The 21,504-nt window shown below is 44.6% G+C and overlaps 1 long non-coding RNA gene across 2 annotated transcripts in view; it reads right to left on the reverse strand.

The window, feature by feature from the left end:
- LOC107053822 overlaps positions 1-16,658 on the reverse strand; it is a 28,846-nt gene extending 12,188 nt beyond the window's left edge. Inside the window, exons 1-7 of one of the 2 annotated variants that reach the window (XR_005861767.2) lie at positions 16,447-16,658; positions 9,145-9,234; positions 7,132-7,196; positions 4,949-5,046; positions 3,890-4,058; positions 988-1,112; positions 193-322 (exon numbers count right to left, since the gene is read on the reverse strand). This is a non-coding gene — a long non-coding RNA (uncharacterized LOC107053822). Of the gene's footprint in view, positions 1-192; positions 323-987; positions 1,113-3,889; positions 4,059-4,948; positions 5,047-5,628; positions 5,872-7,131; positions 7,197-9,144; positions 9,235-16,446 lie in introns of those variants that run through there. The other variant, XR_005861766.2, reaches the window with a different exon arrangement.
- Between the last annotated feature and the right edge of the window lie 4,846 nt (positions 16,659-21,504).

Below are 21,504 nucleotides of genomic sequence, written 5' to 3' on the forward strand. Positions count from 1 at the left end.
CAAGTTCTGGTGATGGAAAGCACTTTAAGTAACGTGGTGGGTAGGCAGCACCAGGAAAGGAGAAAAAAAACGAGAAGATGAAGAAATGAGTAACATAAAATGATGGCGTATAGAAATCAAGAGAAAATGCCACTGAAATGGCGAAAGAGCTGGGACAGAAAAATCCCACTGAACATAGTGGTTAATCATTACCTTGCTTTGCAAACATCACATTGTAGCTGCTTTTTCTTCACCGATGTCTGCTACTCCACCCCATTACTTTCATCAGTAATAAACTAGGCATAACTGAGCGTAACTGAGGGATCCACAGCTTCTTCGGCACCTGCAGGGAGTTAGGAGGAAAAGAAGTTCTCATTGTTTCTTTGGATCTCCAACTGAGTTTGCAGGACTAGAAGGTGCTGGGGGAGGAGGTTAATGTTGGGCTTTAAGTTAGAGAATACAGCAGATTTGACTATGAAGCATAAGATGCAATTTTACAGATTATTTTGAAAAAAGCTTATACTTTAATACCATCTCTCTAGCCTTACATAGCACACTTGATTTTGTATTATTTTGATGATATATTACAGCACCATGTAACAGAGACTGGTTTACTGAATTCAGTTTGGAGTATCTAAACATCCTTCCTCTCATTAGATTTTTCTCCTTCTGACCCCAGCACCTAAATATCTTTTGGTCATGTTCCACACCTTGACCATATGCTCCTCTACCGGGGAGCAGAATAATTCCAGGCAATTAAGACACTTACTCATATCCATTTTATCTGCAGATCTTGGAGGTGCAAACAAAACACACTGGATGTGGAAAACTTGCTAATGCTGTTGGTGCTTTAGATCATTTGATAATCTTTTTCCTGTGTTAGTTATTACTGAATGGGAATAAGATACATGCATGCTAGGGCTTGGAACAGATGGCACTTCTGTTCTGCAAGGAAGAAACAGGGGCAAAGGGGCAGCAAAGTTGAACCTCCCCCCTTCCCCTTCTTACCGGGATTCATTGTGTTGCCCTCCTGTTACAGTTGGCTGTGACTCTTTCTTGTTATAAAGAGATGTCAGAAGTTAGGGAGAGACAGATGATAACCTTAAATCCTTTGCTGCATTTTACCAGGATTCCTAAAAAATAAAATAAAAGCCGGCTAAGGGAGTTGGAAAATGTCAGTTAAGCATTACACAAAGAACGTGATACATCTGTTGACCTTTCCTTTCCCTCCACCCTTCTCCTCTAAGATGGATTTAGTAGTAGTGGGTGCTCTACTGCTATGAGTGCTTTCTTAAAAATAATTTAGATGCTATTGTCTGTCTGCCACTTGGAAAACATCACTGTTTCAGTGAGACCCTGCTGCAAATAAAAAAGGAGGATTTATTGAAATGCCTCCAAAAAGGCAACGAAATTTCATTCTTTTCCTTGTCCTCTGAAATGCGACGTGTTCTTGCCTTTACAGCCTTCTATTTTTTTTGTTTTTAATTGTCTTTTTGTATTCAGAGTCTTTTCATTCTTATCCTCCATTTTACGAATAGTGTGCGTGGTATTAAGAGCTGAAGGCAGAGATGAGAGGTGAAGTGTTTTGAACTGACTAATTTGCAGGCAAGAAATAAAGCCCTTGTAAGGTGGTCCCAGGGGTATCTTCGCCACGAACACTATTTGAAATGACATGTAATCTCGTGCATTTCAAAGGCAAAACATTTCCCATTCTAAAGTATCTTCATGAGCCAGGGTTGCTTTACCTGTTCCCAGAGAATAATAAACCACCAGAGACAAGGAAACTCCTTCCCTCCCCTCTGAACATTCCTGTTCTTTTTCAAAGGGGCAATTGCAGTCAGTAGTTTATTTCTCTCCTATCTTTTGCTGCTCTGATGGCTTATATAACTCTGTGGTCGCTACCAGTATATAGCTGAATGCACTTCTGGATTAAATATCAACTAACAGTACAACCCTCTACAACACAACAAATAATGGTGTAGAGCTCCCTTTTTGTTTCCTACAACAATGGAAAATTTACATCTGGCTGTTACAGTCTTCTAAAATTTTAAGTCTTTCACCACATATCTTTGACCTGGCCATTTCTTAATAGGAACCATACTGCTTCTAGAGAAATTTGAGTTCAGTTAACCTTGGAATATTGTGTAAATATCCTTTTTGAATACAATTTACTGGTTCTCATCTTGTTGGCATAGTAAAGGCTTATATACAAAAATCTACATTTCATTTGTGCAAGTAGATATTTCAGAAGAGCCTCACGTTCAGAATTTCTCCCTGTGTTGGTGGAGGTTCAATTAAACAGGGACATCAGCTACAAACAACATCCAAACATTTTGCCAAAATAAACACTGATATGTAAAGTATTACAATTTTTTTTCCCCATTAATTTCATGGCTATTCTGTCCTAAAGCCTTTAGTTAGAAAAAAAGAAATGAATGCTTAATAAACTCTCTAAATTGATGTTGACCACTATTTCGCCAGTTAGCTGTTTTTCTAACTCTGCGTGGAGAGAAATTAGCATGCCGCATGCCTTCAGCCATCGAGCCATCACTATAATGAAGATCCTACAGTGTTTTTGAAAAATCAGGACCTTTGCTTATACTGGCTTTCAGAATCCATATGCTCGTGCTCAAATGTGCTGGCTCTACGTATTAATTCTTCAACTGCAGATAACAAGGAATAAATGTTATGACTCGGACAGAAATACTAAAGGCTCCTGGGAAGAAGCAGGAGCACTGCGGTTATAATATGCCCTGAAAAGAGAAATTTCTGGAAGAATGAAAAGCAAAACGTTCTCTCCCAAACCTGATAATGACATGAGACAGCCGAGTGGCCAGCACGGCTGGGGCTGCCAGCTCACATTAGCAGCCTCAGTCCTCAGAAGGACAGGTTTTACACCGCGAGTGACCCTAATGTGTGTTGTACTTGGAGCTCTACCAAGTGTCAGTCAGTCATGATAAAATATTACGCCCCAGAGGTGGGTCTTACACCTTAACTGTTGCTTTCCCTGAGGCTCTGTCAACTGTATTTCTTAATTCATGGGGTTTTTGTCCAAATGTAGCTTGGAGCATATCGTGCGAAGAGGCATAAGGCAGCATCGGCAAAAACTTTCTGAGAGGGCAGTGCTGCTCCCCAGCAGTGCATCTCCTGATCTGGTCCCCGTGTCGACTGTGAACCATGAGATCAGACCCTATTGCTAACAATCATAAGAAAACGCAGCATTGCCCATTAAAGAAATTTCTCCCAAATTGCTTAGTAGTGCTACTGGTCTTTATTCTAACTACCACAAGCAGAGAAATGAGAGAGGCCTTTCCATTACCGCTGAGTGCTGTCACATGTTAATGCACAGACGGTGTTACAGCTGGAACACACACTATCTGATGAAAGTTGCAGTGCTTGACTCCAACAGCTGCTGGGGTGAATGCTGCCTGCTTTCTGAAACAAGAGGTAGCTGTCTGCTCTTCTCCGTTTTGCTAGAGCAAGCTATCCACCTTGCCTAAGTGTGCTCGAGCAACAGATTTGACCCTACTGCTAGACAAGCTGAGAACCTGCTACCCCTCCTTGTAGCAAACCACCTCCGTGCGTCAGCCTAAGGACTTTGTTTACTCCCTGCGTGCACTGTTACCTCAGTGAGACACTGATCTCGTTTTCTCTTCAGATTAATCAGCCATACATTTACAGCATATCCATTTCTGCATGCACGGAAATGTTTATCGAGGCTAGAGGTAGGGACACATTAACAGGAATCAATTGCTCCACTTTCAGGTTGCTCTTCAGACACAGCAGTATTTTGCTGATACGGAATACCTAACCAGAAAGCAATTCAACGTCCTAGCTCTGCTGGTTTATTGAAACCGTGTTTTTGAGGGGTATTTTTTTTTTTAACTTTAGTGCCTCATGAGCTGTGTACCATTTACACACGGTGTGCAGAACACATGCTTGTTGGAACACTTCATTATCTGGCTGGAAGTAGTACACTATATTGTTCTGTTTAAGGAACAAGTTTGAATTCACCATCCACTCGGGAGAAGTTCACAATGTATCGTTGGGTCAAGGACAGGAAGCAGCAGCAGAAATAGCTATGGAAAAAGCATCAAAAGAAGGCCACTGGGTTAGACTTCAAGTAAGTCAAAGCTCTTCATTACATCAGTGCTGCATTGCAGTGTTAAAAACCGAAGCTTTTCCAAATAATACGTGCCTAGATGAAGGAGTCCTAAATAGTGATTTAAAACTACTTTTGTCTTCCCCACAAGAGAAGCACATAACTTCATAGCGAGGGCTGTTTATGCGAGGAGCACCGCACCTCACATCAAATAAGAATTGCAGCTATCTTCTGCACGGGGAGTCCGCTAACGTATTTCCCCCAAGCACACGATATTTGATTTACTAATTTATTACCCATTAAAAAAAATCCTTCAGTAAATAAATGTGTAACAAAAAGAATTGTTATGCCGTATAATCAGATGAGTAGATACAAACAGGGAAGATTGCAGTCATTATGCAGTATATTGTGCTAAACAGATGCACATGATTTTTTTTTTTTTTTTTTTTTCAGATTTCGTGCAGTATCAAACCGCTTCCTTATGGCCGGGTTTTCTCCTATCAATAAAATGTTTCGTATTTCAAATCAATAGCTCACTGGGAAGCCCATTTTTTCCTCCCTTCTCCCCCTCCTCCCTCCCCATCTCTGAATATTTATTTTGCAGCAGAGCGGTTCGGCACATCACATCACAGAAATTACTGCAGGAGCCCAATGAAGGAAGGCACCGCGTGATGGGTCCGGGTGCAGGGAGCTGCCCCTTCTCCTGAAGGGCACCTCGCTCCAGAGGGCATTCTGCAGCCCTCCTGCTAAAGCAGCCGAGCAGCCACTGCCTCAAGTGCTGCCTGACCACGGTGCTGCAGCGGATCTCTGGCCGGTAACACAGCACAGAAATAAAACTTCAAAAACCTGAATATTTAAACTTCTCACCGCAAAGCCGCTCCATACAGTGAAGCCAGCAGCAGGATGACAAAGCGGAATGCATTCCAATTCCCAACGATTGGTTTGCGTATCCTAGAGTGAAAGAACTGCACCAAAAAAAACCCAAAACAATACATTAAAAAAAAAAAAAAAAACCAAGAAAATAGTTCTTTTAGTTCTAGAGCACCAAATACAGCTTCTGGTTAAAAGCACGTCTCTGTGCGCAGGAAACAAAGAATTTACAGTCACGGCAGATAATTACTGTAGTACAGAATAAGGCTTTATTTTGGGTTAGCCTGGTTTTAATTGGATCTTTCCTGCAATGCAAAACTGTGCTGCTGTGGCCCTGGAATGCTCACACGGGCTGAGGGTGCCCTGGAAGGGGCTCCCAGTGGGGGAACCATGGGGTCACGGTGCTCAATCCATGGTGTGAGGGTTTGGTCCCTGATCATCTCACTGAGGGAGGAACGCATGACTGCTGGGTTCTCTTCCTCTCTCCTCGTTAACCTTTGTTTTGGAAGGCTTTTAATAAAAACCATTTTTGTGACTGAGCCTTAAAGACACACATATGCAGAGGTGGAGGGAAGCGGTGAGGACAGGTGAGGTTACACGACAGGTGAAAGAAACGGGCTGTGCAGAGCGTGTACCTGTGCTGAAGGCGGCACTAACCCGAATGTTAAGAAACTCACCAATTACCAAAGAGAAAATTCTTTTTCTCTTGGCATTTCAACACCACGCTCGGAAACCATTTGCAAAAATTAGGAAGGCTTTTTCTTTCCAATTCTCCAAGCGACACACACAGGACAGAACAGCCCGCCGATCGCGCCGAGCGAGGACGGTCTCGGGACGCGCAGCCAAACGCACAAAGAAAGCCGCCGGCTGCGAACACGGACGCGGCATCTTTGTCACCAACTTCCGCCGGCCGCTCCCTCAGCCCAGTCCCGCACCACCGTACCGGCGGGACAGCCGCGCCACCCGCCCCGTCCCGTCCCCGCCCGCCAGAGAGGGGCACGGCGGCCCCCGGCCCGCGGCGGAAGGGCCGGAGCCCGGGACGCGGCCCGAGCGGCGGCGGCAGCGCGTTCCCGGAGCCAGAGCGCCCCCTGCCGGCGCCACGGGCCGAGGCGGGCGCCGCCCGGCCTGGGCACCGAGCCGGCCCGAGCCCGGCTGGGCTGTCCCGCGGGGCCGCCCCGGGGGGGGCGGGGTGAAAGTCCCGCGGAAAGCCCCGGCAGCTCCGTGTGGGCCCTGTTCGTCACGGCCAGCACCGCCCGGTACCCGCGTGCCGCCGGGAAACTTTCAAGCAGGGTCTTTGCTCGCCGCTCCTAGCCTGGCAGTAATGGGTTCCCTGGTTATTCCCCCAGTGCTAGGACACATTGTTGGACCAATGCCAGCAAACGCCATTTTCTCCCAACCAGGGCTTCTCGTCCCAAAGACACAGGTGTGACACGAGCGGGAACCAGCCCAGCAAAGCCACAGATTCGTGGGGCCAGAGGTGGCTGCAGCAGCCCGTGTCCATGCCCGGAGCCGGGCTCTGTGCCTGCAGAACAGGGGGGCATCGAGCGGCCCGTGCTCTTACCCATTTGTGTGGCCCCAGCTACGCCACCTTTTCTGAGAAATTACATTTTAAATGCGTTTAGCTATTCAGTAAATCAGCCCCTAATGCACTGCAGCAGTGACCTCTGATCCTCCCTCAAAGCACAGAGGCACTGTGTGACGCCACCAGCATGGCCGCAGCACCAACTGAGTGCCCGCAAGCGATAAACCTACTTCGGTAAAAACAAGAAAAGCGAGGCAAAACAGCCCTCTCCTCCCCAGCCCCGCGGGGCCATTTGTGGCTACCACTGCCACGTGCCTGCGCTCAGAATTACACTGGATGGGGCTGGGAGGCAGGGTCAGCGGCAGCCAGCACCCACATCCCTGAGGCACGGCCCACGGGTGCCTGACAGCCCCATCCCCACCAGAGGACACATCTGCCATCCCACCTCCTCCTCTCCCATCTGTCCCTCCTCCCTCTCTCCCCCAGCCCTGAGCGAGGCAGGTGCAGAACGCTGCAATACCACGCGGGTGCCTGGTACCCACCCTGTCCTTGGGGGAGTCAGGTGGGGAAGAAGGCCCTGCGCTGCTCGGCCACCAACTGCACCGTTGGGCAACCAACCACCCGCCTTCCCTCGGCCGCGCCGCCCGCAACAGCTCACCTGCCGCCAGCCCCGCATCCTGCATCCCCAGCTGCCGGAGCTCCCGCTGTGCGGAGGAGAAGCATCTGAGGAGGGAAAGGGAACAAAAGAGCGAGATCAGAAAGAGGCATAAAAGAAGGAAATGTGGTGAATAATAAAAACAAGAGGAGGAATTTTCCCGTGTTGGGGGGGGGGTTCTTTTTATAAAAGCTTTTTTTTTCTCTCTTTCCTTCCCCCCCAGTTTCTGCAATAATTGTAACAATGCACGCACTCCTTCTCCCTTTCCTATCCCACACGAACCTGTTGTTGTTGTACTTCCATTATTTCACTTGTTTGCATCAGAAATGCTGAATCATAAAATGGGGGGTAGTAAAAACGGTGTTTATCTTACAGGAAGGAGCCCCGCATTATTTTAAAGATCCCCGCGCTGCTGCTGTTATCATCATCATCCTCGTGCACTTGGCAGGTTGAAAGGTATCTCAGAGCAGCAAGAACGCAGCAGTAATTTAACATCCCACAGCAGCGCTTTAAAAGCATCAAATAACATTTTGAATGTTAAGAAGTCAGTACAAGTGTAAATAAACGGAAGCACTCCCACATGTCTGTTGTTTTTAAACTCGCAATGATCCTAAAATATTTGCCTCACGGCTCTGAGCTGCAACAGAATTCCAGCCCGCATATACACGTTGTGTGTGAGATTGAATTAAGGCGTTTGTCATTCTGTTCCATAAAAGGCACAGTTTGGCTCTCGCAAACCATCTGAAATAGAAATTATGATGATGATACCACAGCTCCATTTTATTTTACGGTAGCGTATTGATCGTCAAATAGACAATGCGTGTATTTTTGTAATAGTCTAAAAGAAGATATTCTGCCTTTTTATTCTACAGTCCTAATGCTATTACTGGCTTTCATTTCAATAAAGGACGGCATTCTGCAGAGATGCTACCATAAATTGCTTCATTTAATAAATTGCTACACAGCATAATAATGTTACACCAGAGAGCAGCGCGTGGTAATTTGGAAGAAATAACGTTTTTCTTTTAAAACATTTCTGCCTCTTCATTTTTGAATTAAAATCCTCTCTCGGCCGTTCTCCGGCTGAAGAATGAGCTGATTATTAGCAAATTCTTTTTCTTGTGAGCATCGGAACTTGGGTGCGACACACAGAGGTTAATTAAAACGGGGAACAAATTAGATTAATTTCCGTGGATATCAGAGCGATATAAAAGTCTTGTTCTCGGCGACGAGTCCGTAACAGAACAATCTGATTTATGCCTAAGCAGGTTGCTGTTCTGCCTGGCGAGGACTGCCACCGGTGTCGTGGTGACAGGGTTTTTATTATTGCTTTGACAGGTTGATAGGAAGTCAGCGCTTGCTTCTGGGTTTGCAGCCTTTTCAAACCTGGATTGCGAAGGTTGCCGTAAGAACAGGGATGAAAAAGCTGCCTCCCCAAAGCCCCGGCCGTTACGGCCCACACCCCTACACCGAGATTGCTTCTGCAGTAATAACTGCAGACAACCTGCTCCATATGCTATTAGGCTGCAATTCAGATACTCGGTCACTGGGAAGGAGTCTCCCAAGCTGAGGAAGACAAGGTCAGTCGCAACACAGAGCAGGCGGCACGCTTGTCACAAGATGGTGCGATCTCTCTGGTTTTATGGGGTTGGTTGTTCGCATCTGTGGCCACGAATTTCAGCAGAATTAGATACTTACGTACCTGTTCGGCTTTGCTTTCTTTTTATAGTGATTCAATTCAAAATTTATAATGTGGGAAAACAATCTCTAGCACGTGTGAGACATAAACACACACACATTATTTTACACCACATAAAAAAGCTTTTGCTAGCGTGCTACAATGCATTAACAGAGCTGAGCCACCAAACGTCCTTTGTCAGGTTACAAAATACCACTATTTGCAAACCACAATGCAGAATTTGCTTCTCCCACACAGGGGTCTCCTACTCCTCCATCTCTCAGAACAAATCCTCCATATCCCTCACTGTGTGACATGAAGGCAGTAAAACTACTTACGCCGTATGAAGTTAAGATGCACAGAGTTTAAACTTTCCATTAGCACAGAACTGGGTGCACAACCAGCCCTTCCTCAAGGCGAGAGCAGACCTAAATGATATAATGAAAAAAAGCATTAAGGAGAAAGTCACATCAGATATTTCATCCGGGCAGCAGCAGAATGCTCCTTGAAATAAACCAATTTGTCTGCCAGAATACGAAACTGGAACTGCTAATACATGAGGTAAGGCATTCTCTTCAAGAACTTAATTTGTGTCTGAAGACGCGTCTGCTTTGCTTTATTCACCTCAGGGCATTTCTTGTTTCACTGACTTGAGATCTGTGTTTTCATAAATTGCCTCCTCCAAACACGTCACCTGTCTCTGGGTGTCAAATGGTTTAATTTGTATGAAGAAAGTTACCGTGAAAGTGCTTAGGAGACTGAAACTCCTTCTTTCTCTGGAACTTTGGAAGCAAAAAGCAAGGCACCCGATCATCATGTTGCTCCGGCGTTTCAGTGCAGAGCAGGAGGTAAGATGGGGGGTGCTCCCAGCTGCCACGTACAGCATGATTTTGTACTCATGCAGGGCCAAATTTCCACAGTATCTAGCAATCCCAAACAGCCAAATCTCAAGCTGCTGTACGAAAATTTAACATACGTTCTAGTCATTAAATTGGGCTAACAGCTTCTTACACGTCACTAGTGATTTGCACAGACAATCATGCCATGTGCACACATAGCTGTGGTTAACACACACTACTCCAGATTAGGTACAGAAAATAAGGTATTTCTTAAAAGGGCTTTTTTTTTTTTTTTTTTTTTTGGAGGTACCTCCCTTTTTTTTTTGCCACCTAGGATTACCTGGCTTTGGATCTTTAATTCAGAGTAATAAAACAGGGGCACTCGAATAGCCATTAGTGCAAGCAAGGCAGCAGAATGGTCACTTGATTGCGTGCATGATTTTCTGTGGGATATCTGAAAGCAAGTCAGTAATTTGGCCCTTGATCATTTTCTCCTTGAACATATGTGTAGGTGGGTGCTTCTGTGCATGTGTATATCAATTACTATATCATATAATTTCTTAATGCAATTAGAGTGGTATTAAAAAAATACAGAAAGCCCAGAGCCTACGCTCCTGCTTTTCTGACCATTTCCCCCTTTTGAAAAAGAAATGACTCACGCCAGTTGCAAGAGCCAAGATATACTTTACACTTGACAATTTAGCTACCTTATGTGTTTTTACTGGGGAAAAAAAAGCCCTCTATCATTTATCATGTCATCTTATCACAGTCTCTTTGTGAGACGCAAATAGCACACTAATGTTTTCTTTTGTTAGGGTGAGTTGGCAATCTCCTCAGAGATGGAGCAACTACAGACAGCTCTTTTTTTTGATAATCTTCCTGACACTTGGATGAGACTGGCTTATCCATCAACATACAGTTGCTCAGTGGTAAGTCGCATGCCAACAGTCAATCAGTATGGATGGCACTTCTTGTCCATCATAAAAAATAGAACAGAAACTAAAGATTTATTTTTTTTGGCAAATACCTTACTGTCTTGTGTAACCCAGAATAGCTTTTTATCATAAGCTGATACTGCCATTGCTTTGAAAAGCAGAAAGAACCCTGCATTTACCTCGCCAATTACTTCAGAGTTTGAAAGATTTCTCTAAAATTTGCATTCCTGCTTCTTCCTTGCTTGCTTGCTTTTTCTCATGCAGTGTGTGATGATCAAATAGGTTTGGCAAGCATGGGAGCACACTGTATCTCCTATTCAGAAGACTAAGCTTGGAATCTCAGGAGTGGGCACCAGCAGGAGCACCATCGACAGAGCAGCCTGCAGTAGGAACAGAGAGAGAAGTTTTACAGCAAGTAACAGGATCATCACATTCTGTTCATCTGGAACTTAATTTATTATGTGCCCATCTATCTACTCTTGGTAGCTGCCTTGTAATACCAAAAGTTAAAGAACAAAATGAGAAGCCATCCATCACCAGCAAATTACTGAATCAGCTCACCTTGGGAGCTTCTGGGTGAGGCCAAGAGCCACTGGCTGCTGGAGCTCCCCAGGGCTGAAGAGCTGACTGAAGAAGTTGTTGTGCCTAGCAGAAAGATGGGTACTGCTGGAAGGCAGAGCACGCTCACACTGTGGAGATCAGCTCAGACTTGTGCAAGATCAAGAAAGGAAGAAGAAATCCTGTTTGGCAGTAAGAGACATTGCAAGAAGTACCAGAGGTATGTTGCGGAAGAGATCAATCAAATCTTTAGGGAATGAAATGCTCTTTTAGCTTCCCTTGATGGAAAACTAAAGCACCATAGAGATACTGTGATGTCTGTGATAAATATATGTCCTGAAGACAGAAAGCGTTGCCAAGGGGATATAATGCAGTAATGCTAAATTACGAGCTGTTTTCATGAAGGACAACACAGCTGCTTTCTTTAAAAACAAAATGTATGGGGGAGTCAAGCTGGACCTTATATTCATGTTTGGAAGAGAGGGTGAAAGTACCCACTGATTGCATAAAAGCCATCTTGCAGAACTAGTAGGATTTGAGGTGACAGATTATCCCGCGCCACCACGTGCAAAATGCAGTGAGTCACTAGGGAGCAAAAACATTGCCAAGAGATACTGTGTTCTACAGCTGGGCTCTGCGACAGCCTCCCTGCTGGGATAGAAGGCAGATGGGGAGGGACAGGGGAGCAGGCGGGCAGGAATCTGCTATCAGCACCAGGTCACACGCAGCCGCAAGCAGGGGACAGGCCAGCTCTGTTTGGCCACCCATCCTGTGGGCCTGGGAGATGGAAGAAAAACAAAAAAGCAAAATTTGAATTACTATCCACTTAAAATGACAGAAGGAATAGTTGTCAGTAGCAGGAGCTGTGAGCCCCACAGTGTAAGATGTCCTCTCTATACCACCCTGCTACCCAGACTGAAAAGCATGAGGCAGCCTCAGCCACCTGACAGCCTTACCTCCCTGTCTCTTACATACCTACCTGGCATGCCTCTGGCTGAGACATCAGAGAAAAGCCTTGGGTTTTTAAGCAGATGTCATTTCAAAGCAAGGCAAAGGAGTGAAGAGAAAAAAAAAAATCTAAATGCATGCACAGTTCAAGCACTGTGGGCTCAACAGATATGTCAGAGATAACAGAAGTGAGTGATTAAATGAAGGATGTGATGCCAGATCACCTCATAACATCAGATCTTCAGTTTGCCTTCAGCATACTTCTCCAGGTCTCTGAAATGAACACGGAAGAAGAGTGGATGAAAGAGAAGAATGGGAATCCTGTATGACAGGTCATCCAGCTTTCTGGAAACCTGCAAAAGGGCAACAGTGGGGCATCTTAACAGAGGGAAATCTGCTTGGTTCTGGACTGTTGCTGCATTGCCAGGCAGTGGCTGGAGCAGGCTGAGGTGATGGCACAGTGCTGGAGAATTTGAAGGGAGACATTACATGCAGAGGGGAAGAAGTGTCAAGATTGTAAGCAGTGGGGGAGAGGGGAAGGGCAGGAATGAGCTGCCAGAACAGGGGACTCTCATTCTCCTTCTGGAATAATTCATAATGCATAGATACAGGCTTAGAAACTATTCCATGAAAGCTCAGGGTTATGGCACCAACTCTCTGGTAGGCTAGGAAAATGCACACATGAAAGAAGGCCTTCAGGGTAGGAGGGTTTGTTATTTGGGTTTTTTAACTGACAGAATCCACCAATGACTTGTAAGGTGGGGAGGCATTAACTGCCAAGAAGGAGGAACAAAAGGCAGGGATTGCAATCCTGGTAGAAAAAGCAAGGAGCACTGCAAGTAGAGGTGGGCTGGTCTGGGGAGGGGGGAGGAAGGATATTCATTGAGTGCTCTGAGATGAAACATGCTGTGTGTTCAGCAGAGGTGCCTGTCTGTCAAGTGGGAGAGCAACATTATGACATCCTCTCTTCCACAAGCAGCAAAGATCAAGATTTTTTTTCCCTGCAAAGCCAGCCAAGAAATTACCAAAACAGCTGCCTTAACAGCCAAAGCTAACCAAGAGAGAAAAAAAGAGCTCCAGATGCACACACACACATCCCCCTGTCCACGTCCACCAGTGGTCTCTGATGAGCCAGCTCCCTTTTAAAGGAAAGCCTCTTAAATTGGTCAGGAAATGGGTAGCAAATTATTTTGCTATTGTACAACTTGAAGTGATCTAGGTTTCAGCGAGGAGTATGAAATGGATGTAACATGCATGATATTTTCTGAGAGTACCAGAAGCTTTATGTCTGTTGGACAGCAGAAAAGGGGTCAGATTTCTCAGGGAAGTGCCGCTCTCATCTCATGAATACCCACTTGTCCTCTTGCTGGATACCTCTCGATGAGTGGCTGCTGCCAGAGCTCCTTCAGATGCATGGGCTCAGGGGCTGAGAAAGGCCCAGGAACATGCAGTACTGCTGCATTTGCTGCTGTACACTTGTCAGTGCTTAATCAACAAATACAGGCATAGAGCTGTGCTGAAATCAAGAAACGACTCTTTGGTATGGAAAAAACTTAACATGAGGAAGCTGCTTATTGAATAGAAGAATTTGTTCAGCTGCACTCAAAACACAAGAAAAAGGGAAAAAAAGCATTAATGTGTGCCAGAGCAAAAGTACCACGGTCTTGGCATGAAGAAGAAACATTTGCAAGCTTCTGAGTTGGTATTTGAACAAAGGGGAAGAGAATGAACCAAAAAATAAACTGCTTGATGGGCTGCTGGGCATAATCCTTCTTCCCCCACACACACTGATTTTTGTGGTTTCTTACATCCAGATAAGATGGATGGATGGGAGAACAAATGATATTTGACACACAGTTATTTTAAAAAAGAACAACAAACCACCAAGTATCAAGAACAGCATTCAGAATGGGCTGAACCCCTTGAATTCAAAGGCAGCCAGATAACTGGCAAATATTAAGTCAACTCCCACCATTCATTTCAACTAGAAGACATTAGCTATCAAAAACAAAGCTCTATAAGCCTTGTCACACAATTTCTATCCTGGTATGGGATGATACAAATTTAAACAAAAAAAAAAAACCACAAGGAAACCCAGAATGCCAGGCCAAAGATCCAGGTGAGAGGAAACCTTAAATCTTGCTCTCACACATCCAAGTAATAGGTTTGCCACTGCTTGCTCAGGTCATTTTTTCCTGCAGCTCTGATCTTTAGTAAATTGCCCCTAATCAGAAGTCTGCCCTTCCTCAGTTCTAGCCCAAGTTCCTAGCTGGCAACTTCTCAAGTTGCCACTCGTGTTTTGGAGCTTTCTTCACAAATTGCAGATGAGGGTCACAATGCTGCTATGCTATCTTTTTGTATTTCCTTTTAATCCTTCTCCTACGTGATAAATGTTTAAACGTTGCCTGTGCCAAAGTAAATATTTTTAAACATATTACTGACTTGGGGAAGAAAGGGGGGCTACAGTTGTCTGTGTTCCTGTAGCTTCACGTTGCTGGATCGGTCCTAGAACAGCAGGCGCTGGGTCAGCGTGCCCACACACAGCATCCCAGGGCACGCCGTGCCTCCAGGTCCTCCCCAGCAGCTGCCATTCCCCACCTTCTACTTGCAGTTCGCTGCTAAGCACTTTGAAGGCCGGAGCTGCAGTGTTTCGGCATTTGCTACGCGGTGCATTCTATTAGCGAGCGTGTTCACTGCAGGCTGACATCCTCAGACACAGATCATACAATGTGCCGGGACACGTCGGCTGGGGAAAAAAAAAAACCTGTCACACATAGCAGGGCTACTGATAATGCTCAGTGTGTCACACCCCAGCAAAAAAAAATGACCAATATCAAAGCCAGGCAGGAATGATTTCTGTGGCTGAGACAAGTAGAATAAAATTTGTAATTTAACGAAATCAGTTTTTCGGAATACCCGACAGGTTAATCCTCTATAAATATGTTCACAGAGTACATTAGACACCAGCCCGCCTACACGAAATGAATGCAGCACACACTCTGATGTATGACAGAGGCAGGATAAATGAGGGAACTCTTCTGCGTTTGATCTGGTTCTGCTCTGTAATTCAGAGATACTGGAGATGGGTGGTGAGTTTCTCATTGATCCCAAAAGAACCAATACCATTGAATCCTGTGAAATGTAAGCTTTGTAGAGGATTGGAGGCTACGCACGAAGGACACTGTAGCTTTAGGAGCACATTCTCTTCTCGGGAACGTATGTAACCGGCATTCGCAAATCATACACATCCTGGGGAAACAAGACCCCACAGCTTAACAATAGGAGAAACGCACACCTAGCTCCACAGGCAATTACAGCGCACTCATCGCTGCGTCTGCATCCTGTTATCAAAGGATAATAAATGAACCTGGAAACGAGTATCTTGAGATTTTTGAAACAACGCTGAATTCGGCGCTCATCAGCATTTAACAACGCAGCAAAGTGCAGTTACAGCATCAATGTAAGCCCGAGACATTTTAGATGGAAAGCACAGGGCTAGCACGTAGACGTGGCAGTAATCGATTCCGTTTTCTCCCCCCCATTCTTTCCAGCTTTTCAAATCACTTACACCGGTTCCTGCATTCCTGCACTGTATTTTACATATGGTGGAGGTGTTAATGCACAGTTACCGCACAATGGGGTTGTGAATTTTAGTTAATGAAAGCTTTTAAAGGCACAATGAAATCCTCGGATGAAAGGCAACAAAAAAGTGCAAAGTATTATTACAGCCTAGACTAAGTTTCACTGAGAGCATTCTTATACACGATGGACACGGCGTAAATATATATTACGGCTGGTAACCGCCCTGTAGATGCTAAGTCCCTCTCCTGAGCCTGCCAGAGGCAAGAGGTGACACTCTCTCAAGGCTTAATAACGGATCGCGCTTTCATCCTTCTCCTACCCCCAGGAGCTAGAAGAGGACCTCTGCGCAAATTCTGAATCCTTAATGAATAGCACAGCCATTCCATTGCCGTGCTGTTCATTTAGCATGGATATTGCAAGCACAATTAGACTGCAAGCGCTGCACACCAAGATGGTACAGCATATACCTAGAGGCAGCAGCAAAAAGAAAGTACAGCAAATGTCACAGTGGTGTGGTATAGTGGTCTATGTTTACAGTACTCATTTTTCTGCTCCCCATAGAAGACGTAAGCACAGGGGCAAAAGCACAGGGGCGTTTTCCCCTCAATTATTTTTGTTAAAATCCAAGTAGTTGCTCGTTCTCATTAATAAAAAGGAACAGGTAAGACCATCTCTATCTTCCCAAAGTGAGAAAGGGCCATACGACATGATGTGAATGAATGCTGCAGCAACCCTTTTGGAAGAGATCTAGCATCAAAATAAACATTCAGCAGCTTACCAGGCTGAGAGAGGATGGGGATCTGCTCATCCGAATGATGCTTTGATCTGTTACGATGGGAGTAAAGTCTTCACTTTGAAAAACAGTGTTCTGCTTCTGGGTCTGCCAGAGCTAACGTTGCTCTAAAGGCTGCATCCCCTGATCAGCCGCCCTGTTTCACTGATCAGAGCCTAAGTGATCTGCAGCCTCCTTTCTCTGTCTGTGCTCAGAGTAAAGATTGCAGCTTCATGTCAGTTATTTGCATGTTTTTCTTAACAGTGTACTCTCGGCAGCTTCTGATTTAACCTTACGCATTCTGAAGATCACAGAAACCTGACAAATAATATTTAGATTGGCACCTAATATTTTCCCAAGTATTAACAGGCACCTCTCACACACATCTCGTTCTCTACCCTTTTAGTAAACGTATTCTAACACTCTCAGCTTACCTGCTTTAAAAGGACGGGCACGTTGAACCAGTTGGCCTCTTCCCACTGCTATAGCTTTTCATGTTACATTCTGCTGCTCCAATTTCTGTATTTTCCCTGCACTTTGCTAGATAAAATGCAGAAGTTTAAAGTCTCATAATGTTTATGTGACAAAATCCTACTGCTAAGTACAGTATTACTGACGGATTAGTTTAGTGCAATAGCATAATGTAATTTAATTATAGTAATAGTGCACAGCAACAATCTTACTACTTATGTCAGATTGTGAGACGTTCTCTATTAAAAGCTTCATCATTGTTGCTTAGTTTTTAGGTTTAGTTCTACAGCATTTCCTCCCCACACACACATTAAATTGATTTCATAGGTGTAGGCAAATTGCTTTCGTTTTGCTACCGTAGGATTCTAATACTGTAGAATAGTAAGAATTCACAATACCAACTAAAAACTCATTTTGCATCATGAGACAATAGCCAGCCTGTGAGAGCCTGCAGCTTCCTGGGTCCAAGTCCTCAGAACTGCACACCGCTGTTTTAAAATGAAAATAACATTTAAAAGCCCCCACCAAATAAACAAATAGGATGATTCCACCCCTCTACCTTTTGTATTTACCTGAGAGCTTTTAAAATAGATTGATCTGAATTCTCGTGCCACCCCTGAGAAGCTACCACGTTCATGTAAACTATTGCAGAGTAGGGCTGCACCATGATTTTCAGCCCACAGCTCCCATTGATTTTGGCTGTGGCTGACAGCGCTTTCAGAAATCCAGCCCACAGTACCTTCTATTTCTAAAGCATCTTCTATCTGGAGATCACCAGTGTTATTTTCTACCAGTGTTAATTTAGCCTCACGACAGCTCCAGAAAGACAGGAAAATGCATCTCCAGCCAGCACAGCTGTATGCAAAGTGAACATCTGTCCATCACCAAATCCAGTTTAGCTAATAATAAAAAAATAAACACTTTTTTCTCCTCTAGACAGGACCAGAATGCAAGGGAAAGCCCGAGGAGGATTTCCTTACTTTAAAAGGGGAGACAGAGAGAGACTGAGACGTGTGACAGCACTAGGGAGAGAGCCCAGCACCCCAGCAGCCACGATATCACCTTCACTGCCAAAAATGGAGGTTTTTTTCTCTGCAGCATGACTGCATTTGCTCTGCCGCGCTGATGTAACAGTGCAGACAGAGCAGGCTCTGCAGGTTTCTGATGATGCAGTTAGACAAGGTTAATTTCTGGTTGGCAGCAAGATGCTGGCTTGTTATAATTGCGTTTAAGCCAAGGATCTCCTCGCCTTATTTTAATAACAAGCTAGGTGACGTGAGCTAACTAAAGCACTGAAGTCCTTCCGAGAAGTTCCAAGACTCAGCTGTATGTATTTTTCAGGACATATGTTTATCAAGATGCAAGGCTCATACCATAAAGGGTCCAAGAACTGGCACTGCAATGCCCAGCTCTAAGCCAGGGGAACCCGTGGCTTCACAAAGCCACATCTCTGCACAGAACCTGACAGCACATTGCTTGAAGGACCCAAATTTCAGCTTCTCTGAGGGGACTGAGAAGTGACTACAGAGCAGAGGGACATTTCTCTCCCCTTTGGCTTCACAGATGGAAGAATCTGTATGCCCAGTCATCCCTCTTTGTGCAACAGACCAGCATAAGGAAGAGAAACTGTGCTAGACTTTCCACCCACTCCCTTCAAGCCTCAAGACCATAGATAAAGAACAGCTTCTGAGCTATGCAAGATTAAACTTCAGTCTCTTTTCTACCTGATTTTGGATGGGTGTTTGAACTGGACACCAATATTTTGAAGCAGACATTTGCCAAAAGCAGCCTATTTGCTGCTTTACAACCCTCAATGCCACATCACCTCCACAGCACCTTTGCAAACTACACATAGAAACGTAATAATATGCCAATGCACTTGTGCATTAATCTTTGCTGCAGAACTGTTTTCCCAGCTGTGCTCTCCCAGCGCAGCAGCACCCTGTGCTCAGAAGAAACCCAGGCATTGCTAGAAGCAGCACCATTTCTCCACCTTTATGCCTTGGTGCTTTTCAGACAGTGGACAATTTGCTACCAAAAGCCTCCGCATTCCTTAAAGCTTTGTCTCAGAAGAAAGAAATCTGGGTCAAACTCCCCACATCAAAGCAAACTGGTGGGGGATTTCAACCTTTGTCTTAGCTCCACGTCTTAGGTGACTGTTCTGAAGATTCGAGGGCACTGAGAAAACATCACCTCTTCGCTGTGTTTTCCACAAAATTCTGTAACAGCAAGAAAGTAAGAAAATGTTCCCAGCCTAAGATCTACCTGAGTAATTAGGTCACCCCAGCTGCTTTTGTAGATGAGATGATGCACATATGACAAAGGAGTCTCTTCCCCCCATTGATGACATTGTTCCCCTGCCTATACACAGAGGTTTGGAAATGAACCTGGAGTTTAGTGTCTATTTAAAGAGAAACTCCTGATCGTGAGCTTCTCTTTTCCCCCCCCCTTCCTACCATTCAGGTGCAGTGAACACCTTCCGCGCCGCTGTGAGCATGACTTCTAGCCTCCAGATCTCGCCCTCCCTCATGTTGTCTGGATATCAGGTTTTTCAACCCCCAGTCCTTCCTCACAGGTAGGAAGCACATCACAACTCATTAGTAATTTACTGCTACAGTAATTTTTATAATTACTGCCAGGAGGCCTCATTAAATTTGATCTAATGAATAAATATTGTATTTTTCAACGTGATTACCAGAACAGCTTAAGCTGAGTGCCATAAACAATTATTTTCTTCAATACGTGGTATGTCAGTGAGTATTGATTTTTATTTTGTAAAGAATTTACTGTATTCCTACCTACGTCTAGCGAGTAATAAATAGCCAGCCCTCTGAAGCATCAATTGCCACAGAACAGATGGCAAAACAAAAATTGGAGGTATCTATCGCAGAAAAGTAAAATAATGCACATTAGTGAAGATAAAGGGTTTGTCTACAGGTCTGGGAATGGCTGATGTGTGTCCCTCTCCCAGCCCTCAAGGAAACGACTTGGGTTAGGCTATGGTCCCTCTGCTTTGTTCGCAAATCAGTGCTACAAAAAGATTTAGGCTGTATTAGTAGGGCACAACAAAGCATTTCGTCTCAGAGAACTAACGTGGGAACAAACAATAGTGCCTTATGTTTCACTTGCTTTTAGATGCAATTGATTATATGAAAAGAGCTAAAGAGAAATATACGCTATATGCCAAATATGAACCTACAGTACAAAGGAAACCTGTAAATTACCTTTACTTCTCAGCATCAATTATGTCTGCTTCAGCAATTGCAGGTTTTAACATACAAACCTCTTTCAAACGTAACAAGCACACACTGGCAGTATCTTAAGATACACATCAGAAGAGCTCAGCATCAGGACAAAAGCCTTGAAATATCCATCATCTGAGAGTGTTTTCTGCACCTCCGGCTATATGGTACCGCTCTGTATAGCTCTGATTCCAGAGCTCCTGGGTTACTTAAATAGCATTTTCTTGAAGTAAATTTTTCTACATTACCAAATAGCACTGCTGCACTGTGCAGTCAGCTTTGGTTTTTAAGCAACTCTTTCATTCAGGGTAAGAGCAAAAGGTGCGTAGGTAAACCCAAGGTCACTGAAGGCAATTGGTATGACTGACAAGATCTATTCTTTTCTTTTTAATAGACAGTTTTGAATTAGCTGTATTTTCTCTGCTTGTTGTCTAGTTTAAGAAAAGCTGGGGAAGCCCTGAGACTGCTAGCTCTATTTTTTCCACCATCTCCTTGCTGTGGAGAAGTTCTGACCTGCCTTCCACCAAATTTCACCAGAATAAATACAGTAATATAGTGTGATTACAGACTTACAACAGTTTCTCACCAAAACAGCCTCACTGACTTTCACCAACATGCAGCTTCCCCTCTTTCACATCACCTCCAGGTAACCCGCAGGGAGCTAACTCTCCACAGGAGCTTAACACTAGGTCCACCTGTGTTGCTGCTTCACTCCACAGTGTACATCATGTCACCTAGCATTTGCTCTTGGACTCCCATTGGTACCCACATTGATAAGGTTGATGTGGTTTAGGTAGCAAGCAAAAGGAAGGAGAACATTGCTCAGAAACTGATGCAGAAAGAGGTCTTTGGTGTATCTAACTATGGGGAATAGTTGAGTCACTCATCATAAACGTATCTGAGAATCCCTTTCACAAAACCCTTGCATCTCCTTGCATATCACACAGAGAGCCACAGCAGTTGGGGAACAAGGGCGCTCCAGCAAGACCGACAGCTTCACTACATGGCAAGGAGCCCAGCATGCTCGAAGTATTGTGTGACTTCTATACAGAGAAAACCAGAAGCTAAACTTCAGGCAGGCTTAGTTAGCAAGTTAGCTAAGCCTGATACCTGAACTGCTCATCTCATCCATCACTCTTCCTCAGAACAAAAGAAACGGTTGCTAGACATTGCATTTCGGACCTTTTGGAAACTGGGAAATGGAAAAAACAGTAAGAAAAAGTGGCACCTGATGGCTTGCAATACTTTCAACTACCTTTTTTCCAGCTATAATGCAGAACCTAGTCCATCAAAATACACTGCATACTTATGACTAAGAAATAGTCTGCTTGCGAGAAGAAAGGCGCCTTCA

Source organism: Gallus gallus, chromosome 7 (genome assembly GCF_016699485.2).
Source record: "Gallus gallus isolate bGalGal1 chromosome 7, bGalGal1.mat.broiler.GRCg7b, whole genome shotgun sequence".
Lineage (NCBI taxonomy): Eukaryota > Metazoa > Chordata > Aves > Galliformes > Phasianidae > Gallus > Gallus gallus.